The following is a 9,022-nucleotide window of genomic DNA, read 5'->3' as shown; positions in this document are numbered from 1 at the left end:
TGCCATTTTGACATCACCAACTCCTTGGGACATCTCAAATCTATTGCGACCTCCTCATCAGTATGGTGTCACCAATTGTGACATCAAAACATTATTATAACATGATGTTGAGATATCACATTGTCATTGTGAAATCAGTGTCCCATTGGGTTTTCACATAGTATGACCTCATACTATGAAGCTTCTTCTATCACCTGGTATCCTCATATTGAATTAAGAGTAATTGAAATTGGATATATTATTCTGATATTATAAACTGTGACATCACAAAACCATTGTGACCTCATCAAAAACCCAATGGGAAATCTCATTTCCATTGTGATATTATGAATCACAGTGTGCCTTCCAAAGCTATTATGACCTCTTCCCACCTTTGAAAACACACATGGCCTCTATGATATCACAGAACATTTTTTGTATCCATATCCTCATGGGGAACTAATGACAACTGACATCAGACATTCCATTAAAATACAAAAAAATTCTCTCTGACATCATCATAATTGTGACATCATGTTGCCATTATGACAACATCAGCTCGTTTTGACATGTAAAACTACAATGACGTCATAGCACTGTAACATTATATTGTCATTCTGATATCATAGACACGTTGTGTTTGTCCTTTATATTATTTGATTCTATATCTAATGTGGCATGTTGGTTGATATCAGAAACCCATTTAGAGTTCATCACCATTGTGATATCATGGTGCCTTAGTAGCATCACATTGTCATTGTGATGTCACATTGCCAAATTGATGTCACAAAGGGATATTAATGTCACAAAGGTTATGACATCACAATGAGTTTCTGATATCCACCCACATGCCACATTTCAAATACAATGAAATCACAGATTAGGCATTCATAATGTGACTATGACGTCACAATGACATAATGGCAAATGCTGTAATGTCATTGTCATTTTGTGATGTTACCATAAGCTAAAGATATCATAACAACAATGTGATATCATACTGGTTATGACGCCACACAGGGTTTATAATGTTACAATGGTTATGAGGTCACAATATGTTTCTGATATCAACTGATATGCCACATTTAAAATAGAATGAAATCATAGGATATACATTTACAATGTGTCTATGACAGCAAAATGGCAATGCAATGTCATAATGCCATGATGTCAGTGTAGATCGGTGATATCACCATGAACTGAAGGTGTCATAACGACAGTCAGATGTCACATTGGTGATGATGTCACAAAGGGTTTGTGATGTCACAGTGGCAAGTCAGATCTTAATTGCCATGAGTTTATAGTGTGGATATGAGAATGAAATCACAATGACATACGCAAATGAACTGTGATGACACAAAGGCCATTTTTTTTTCAAAAGTGCTAAAGTTCCTAACAGGTTTCAGTTGTCAAAATGTTGATAGAAAAATGCTCTCAGCAGTCCTCCTTGATACTTACAAGGCTGTGATAGGAGGATGATGGTCAAAGTCACCCTAGGCAGGAAAGTCCTTGAGACTCCTGTCCAAATTGTGCCAATAAAACCAGAAGTAAAGCCATGTAGCTCCATTGGTAGAGGGCTAGCCTTGATCAAAAGCAGCTCACAGACTGTGCCCAGATCCTGAGTTCAAGGTCTAGGACTCAGAACAAACAGACATACACAACAATCTTTGCAGCCATCCGGCTAAAGCAGGTAACCTTCTTGTCCCTAAGTGGATTGAACTGAGTTCCCTGGGAAAGGGGCTGTCATCATCTTGACTCCACCCATTCTGATTGCATCACAGGATTCCAGCCACACCCCCATTCTTTCATGGATCTTTCTGACCAATGGGATAAAAGAATGGTGGCCATGCCCACATTCCATACTACCCAGTAGCATTGGGATTCTGTTTGTTGGTTGACACCACTACCAGCAGTTGAGGTAGAGGTAGCTGAGTGATGAGCAGGAGACTCGAGGACTAAGAGGAGAGGCCTTGCTCAGGCCCACCATGTGCCCGCCTGCGCTTGGGCCCCCTCCTCCCCTTCCCCATGGCACAGCATTTAGGATGACTTCATGGCATAAATCTTGGGATTGATTATCATAGAAATAACAGCTTACTCTGATCATAAAAAATGCGTACTCTTGACAAATTATTACAGATGCTTCATAGTTTTATCCTCTACCAGAATGTGGCTATTTTTCTATTGACTTCTCAATCTGTACACTCCATTGGAAACTGCATCTATTGAAGAATTTTATAGCATGCAAAAAAGTACTGTTTTGAATCTCTAATGGATGGAATGTTGAGAATTTAAAAATGAGTAATTATGAGTAGTTATTTGTAGATGAATTTTGAAGAAAATATACACTCTGTCCTCTTAACAAATTATTTAATTTTTAAAGTTATGGGTTTCCATAGCATTAAAGTGTTTTTCTGTTTTAGAATGAGAAAGTAATAAATTTATTCTTTTTCAAAAAATTCGGCCAGTATATTATGAAAATATTTTCTAGTTGGATAACAATCACGTTGATGACCCTCTGATAAAAAAGAGGTAATCAATTTGAACTAGATGTCAAATAGAACTGATTTTTAAAATATTGCTACATAAAGAATAATATTTACTGTGCCAATACAGTTAAATTACATTTTACGCAGCTTATTTTTTCAATATTATTATCAAATTGATGTATAGTGAGGTTACAGTAATTGTAAGGTAGTGAATAAAAAACATTTCAAACTTGTTACCCCTCCTTCATTTTTCTCACAGTTTTCCTTCACCCCTTCACCCCTCACAAGTTATAAGGTACATTTCCAACATATTGTCTTGTGAGTGTTGCTATTGCATTGGTTTTCCCTTTGTCTTTTGTCTCACCATTTTGCTTTTCCTCTTCCCTTCCCTATTTAAGGTAAATGCATACACAATACAAAATCAAATACAGCAGGAATGAACTTTGGGGGAAAAACCCAAAGTAAACAAGTCACATAGTTCATCAAAAACAACAACCACAAATGAAAAAATCTGGTTCCATATCTTGGAATTCATTTTGCTTAGCATCAGCTTATATGGCTATATATACGCAGTACAAAGCTACTGGAAACTAATAGTTGCATGGACACTATATCATGAAAAGAGCATGTTAACTTTTGGATGGTAAAGGTGGAATTAGGATTGGTGAATTCGCGGTTCTGGTAAAGGAATTTCAAGAGTTTTAAAGTTATGACAGGTAAATTTGAATTGTTCAAAATTTTTAACAACTTAGCCTATTAAGAAAATTTAAAATTTCCTGGGAGAATAGGCTTTCTTGCAAAGAAATCCATGGAGACTTAGTAGAGAGGAAGCAATGTGGGTGAAAATGGCTCTTTTTCACATTAAACAAACCTCAGAAACGTTGCTGTAAATCCGGTTGGTTCCGTTGGAATTATCCTTACCCAGGAAATATATTCTCACTGTGTGAAACAAGGTTGTATTGTAATTTAAATTCAGTTCTTAAAAAATAAGACATCAAAATTTGTGAAATTACCTTTAATTACCAAACAGTAATTCTCTAAAAAAGATAATTTGAGTCAAAATATTCAGGGAGAAAGTGCCCTCCAAAATGCAAGTAGGTGTTGGGTTTACACATTTCTGTTTGTAACACTTTCCACAATGTCTTTGCATTTGAAGCAGTGAAACAAAAAAATCTGATTATATAATTCAAACCAATGATTTCACATTTCTAAGTGGCTCACAAAAAATAATATCTTTAATAACATGAGATAGAGAAGACTTCTCTTATTACATAAGCCAAAATATTTTGGGTTCAGAAAGGAATTGAGCAAATGGAAAAGAAAGAAAACATAGTTCCTAGAAGCCCTAGCTAAGCGTATTGGCTTTAGCAGTGAAGGGAGTCCAAACTTTTTATATAAATTGTATTAATATTTTTTGGAGGGTCCGGTCGTGGGGCCTGAACTCTGGGCCTGCGTCCCTCAGGTCTTCAGGTCAAGGCTAGCGCTCTACCACTTGAGCCACAGCACCACTTTCGGCTTTTTTTCTTTTTGCTTATGTGGTGCTGAGGAATGAAACCCAGGGTCTCAGGCATTCAAGGCAAGCACTCTACCAAAGAGCCAACTTCCCAGCCCTAAATTGTGTTAATATTTTTACTACCTAAAGTGATTTTACACAGCCTATTTGGCTCACTACAATGCCGAACAGATTGAATGGAGACATGAAAATACATTCCACATACAAATGAGGCAACTTAAAGAGTTTTCAAAGACAAATCATGAAGATGTAACAGTGGTGGAGCCCATATAGTCCTTCAGCTTCACTAGACTTGAAGCCAAGATGCTGTGATTAATTGGAAATCAGGCAAGAGCTAAGAGGAGGACATAGAAGCAGGACATAGAAACAATGACCTTTTGTAACAGACACTGTCTTTCTAGGTATAGGTGATTTAACTCTACTCTCCTCCATACATCTTGGTGAACAAATGCAAGACCAAGAGAAAAATAATATACTGAAATAATTTTGCATAGAATAACTTCATTGTTCCTGATATGGTATCTAAGGAGACTCTTACGATAGAAGATAAAAGTGCAGTATTTTTCAGTTTCCTCTAACTATCTTCTTAGCAAAATATATCTTTTAGGTTAGAATTTATTGAACCAAAAAGTGATGGAGTACTTATGTTTGTGGGCACTTTAGACACAAGAAGACTTTCAAGGTGAAAGAAAAAAGAAAAAATACAGCCAAATATTTGTGATTACAGCTTCTTGGACTGTTTTCTGGAGGCAAAGATTTATATTAGATTTCTTCTCATTGACATAGATGTTGTTTCATAGCAACCAAATGCAAGAGGGAAGTTTAATAGACTCACCTGGCCAATTAATCAGCATGAAAGAAGAAAATGGCAAATAATATTTAATGAATTACTTTGACCAATTACTTTGCCAGAAGAAAGAAGGAAAAATATAATTCAAAATCAATTGACTTAAAAGTATGAAGAAAGAGTAGTGAAGAAAGATTAGAGAATTATGTAGGATTGTTTTCTCTCCAGTGGAGTAATGTGTTCTTGATTTGTTTCTTCCATTCTATCTTCACAAGCTATCAAGTGTGTCTCATGACTGGATTATCCATTTCAGACAGAGAACTCCTAGAAGAAAGATACTATTTGCAGCAGATGTAGGTGATTTATAACCTTAGACAATCTATTTAAATCTGTTCAAAATTCTCTCCTATCCCAAACTTCTCTCTTTGGACAGCGTTGTTTGCTTTTCCCAAGACTACCCTTCATTAACCGCTTAAAATTTTGGGAGGCAATATTCATACTCTCTAGAGATTTCTGGTTGGTTGTGATTTTTGTCTGTTTTTGTTTTTGGTTGTGTTTTTAAACTGAATTTCAAAAGGTTGTGCAAGTGGGTTACAATTAAATATATCCATTGCTCTTGGATCAGAGTCAGTCCTTCCATCATTCTCAACCAAATGCTTCTCCAATATTTATTTCAGATTTACCACTTCCTTTATCATATGTGTACATTGAGTATTCCAGCTGTACTTGCCCCTTGTTCATTTTTCATTCATTCTATGTCTTTACTATAACTTCTTTCTGTTTTCACCTTCCTGATAGTCATCCTGATAAACTGTCTATTAATACTTTGAAAGGTTTGTATACATTTCATGGACTTTCCTTTCTGCATATGCTTGAACTGATGTCAACTTATATTTCCATAATTCATTCATCTGCTGTAACAATTTGCAAGACTGGAGACGTGAAGCACCTAAACATGATTTTATTCTCATCCATTTGGAAGATTAATCTTCAGTCAAAAAGAAAGTTTAAAAATGCATAGAATGTACTCCTAGCTACCAATTTTTATAAATAGCTTTGTACAGTGATGTGATTGTTTTATTTTACATGGTATAATATTTTTTTACTACCTATAAGTTTTGGAAAAAGAAGAAAACTAAAATTTATTCCTATATAGGAATGTGATAGAAATAGAAGACAGCTTTTATGTTTGTCATATCTCTGATGAGTACCCATATGCAAGACATAAAGTCATATTTCTCCCTGTTACACAGATAGGGAAAACATAATATTACATATGATAAGACAACTATTTGTGACGTTTTAAAATGTACCTTATTAAATGATGACATTTACTTTATTAGCAAACGTTTTGGTTTGAAATTTGGCAGGCTGATCTAGTTAACACATTTCTGGAAGGCTCCTACTGAAAAACACAAATTGTGGTTGGTACTATTTCTAGACTTTAATGAATGGTTGAACGTGTTTGGCATTAGTGCTGGGTAAATAATTCAACTCTATTGTAACTTGCTCCTTACACTTGAAAAACTTGTAATGTCACTAAGTATCATCTACTTGTTAAATGTTATTTTGGCGAATGTGATTTAAAAAGTTATTTTGTAAAGGAATAACTTTCAGGCGATTAAATGTAGATTATCATTGGTTTGAGAGTGACATTTTATACCACTGAACCATGTTGTACTGAAGTCCCAGTGTTTTGCGGCACTAAGGATCTTCTCAATGTTTTTCTGAATTACATTTGAACTCTAAGTAAATTTTTCTGGGCCTTGGTAGACTAATTATGGATCTATCCTTCCAGGAACTATTTTTTGGCCCACTTATGCTGGACTAAAATCTTTCATTAATCATAGGGGAGGGGTATTAAAAATAATCTTATGACACCTTGTGAACTTGTTCACTGATATGGGCTGGCCATCTGTAAGTTGAATGTTTGAATCATAGTACATACTCTCAAATTTTGTGATCTCATCTTTCATTTTAAGTTGCCTTGCATTTCACAATTGCTTACTGCTAAATCCTGCATCTCAAGGAATTGGGGCCCTGAAATATAGGAAATGAGAAATTGAAATGGGTCTTCAATTACTCTGTTGCATGTTGCATGGGCCTATGTGAGAAGTCTTACCCTTGTTATCTGATGATACAGGTAACTGGTACCTGGGATCCTAGGAATAATTGGGTCGTGCAGAAGAATAATATTTGTTAGACATCTTATCAGAAAAATTTGGGCATAATCAGTAAGAATGCTTCAGATATATGGAGAAAAACAGTTTGGGATCAGTGAATTAAAACAATAAACAGAGAAGCAGAGTAAAATCCCTTATAGATTAGAGGAAAACAAAATTGTTTTTTACAATGTGAATTCCGAAGAACAAGAACAGTTAGAATGTATCACAAGTTTATACCAAAGACACTGCGTTGATACTTTTTATATTCTAATATACATTTTATACCTAATTATTTATATTCCAATTCTATTTATTGGAATAAATAAATTTTAATTTATTTGTGAGATTATCAACTAATTCTAGTAAGTTTCATTGTGTGAAATATAAAATCAGCACATATAAATATAAAATATATAACTATATATAATATAAGAAAAAGACATGTTTTGCATTTTTCTGTTGTTACAGTATCAAAGGCAACTCTGTTTTAAAGTATTATTACATTATCTCTACCTCAGTGTTTGATAGAGTTGGACCTAAAGCTTTACTATTTGTAGATTTATAGCCTGTAGGCAAGAGAAAACACTGTGATTAAAACATTACCAATTTAAGGCCTAATAATGAGAAGAAACATCTGGACTTCTCCTGCAACTATGAACTATTTGGTGATAGAAATGCAGTAGTGTAACTTCCTGCCTGGTAGGATGGTAGACAGGCCAGGATATTAAGTAATCATGAATATGATCAATTTTTTCACCTTCTTGGCTTTAGTTACTTTTGAAATGTTAGATATAATAAGCAATTATATTTTGATAAAATACCTTCTAGTCTGAACAGTTATGACTGAACTGTTCATCTCTCTATGATCCCTTGTAACTAAGATTAGTGTTGTACAAGTAAAACAATCTATGCTGTCAGGGTAAGATATTCTGATTGGTCTGTTCCTACATGGAAGAAGAATAAAGGGTCACGTAGACATTTGTGCCAGTAAGACCTCACTTGGGAAAAAGTCAACTGCAAAAGGTTAGAAGTAGCTCTTAAGTAAGGCTTACTTTGAATCCATTAGCTCCACAAAGCTAATTCAGTTGGATCACCTTTGGACCTAGCAATAAATTATTGAATGTATGATCAAATTCCAAATGAAAAAGACTTAAAATTGTCATTGACAAAAAAATTTGCAAATGTGAGCATTAAGATGAACAATATATTTTTTTCCACTATTCACAGAATTTTAGGGAAATATGATCAGTAGCATTGTCAGGAACAATATAGTTTCCTTATTTCAAGTAGGCAACCGTGGATATAAGTCTGTATAAAGATTGCCTCATTAACTACTTAAATTTAGAAGATACTACATGCTTCAGCAGCACGTATTCCCAAATCACAATACAGAGATTAACATGGCAATTGCACAAGGATGATATGAAAATTTGTGAAGTATTCCGTATTTTTCATTCTCCAGATGCAAGAAATGAAAAACAGTTATTAAAAAGTTGATTACAAAATAACAAGTGTAACAACACACGTAATTCATATAATTAAATTTACTTTGACATCAGTGTATTAAATCTTCACCTCAGAAAGGCGTTTACATACCATAAACTTTACAAACTTTTGAAATTAGACAACATTGTCATTTTATCCCAAAGAAAAATAATATTAGGACCTAGGAAAAAAAGGAATCTAAAACTTTCTATATGGAATACAATCTGAAAGGACACATTATACAAACATAGAATATTTTAAAATATTCTTTTTCAGACAAGCACCAGAAATATTTTAGTTTCTGTACTATTCATTTAAACAGGTAAGTTAAAATTATATCTGATTAAAATTTCACAAACTCTGCAGAAATCATTATACATGTATACAAAAACTCTTGAATACATTTTGACATCCAATGCACACAATTCAATTGGAAGAATTCCACGAAATTCATGAATTTTTACAGTAAGTATTGGTGTTGCCAGACGCTGGTGGCTCAAACTATAAAAAGAATTTTGAGGTATTACCAGGTGTAATAGACTCAGACAGTCCTACCACTATAAAGGTCATGATAAGGTCTCTAAAAGAGACTATTCAAGTTAATAAA

General features: G+C 34.2%; 1 pseudogene; it reads left to right on the top strand.

Moving 5' to 3' along the window:
• Positions 1–8,285: 8,285 nt before the first annotated feature.
• On the top strand, positions 8,286–8,382 carry LOC138828865 (U6 spliceosomal RNA; annotated as a pseudogene).
• Positions 8,383–9,022: the final 640 nt, after the last annotated feature.

This window comes from Dipodomys merriami, unplaced genomic scaffold, assembly GCF_024711535.1.
Source record: "Dipodomys merriami isolate MVZ:Mamm:240054 unplaced genomic scaffold, mDipMer1.0.p SCAF_166, whole genome shotgun sequence".
Taxonomy (NCBI): Eukaryota; Metazoa; Chordata; class Mammalia; order Rodentia; family Heteromyidae; genus Dipodomys; species Dipodomys merriami.
The sequence above is the reverse complement of the archived record's forward strand: the minus strand, read 5'-3'. Positions and strand labels throughout refer to the sequence as shown.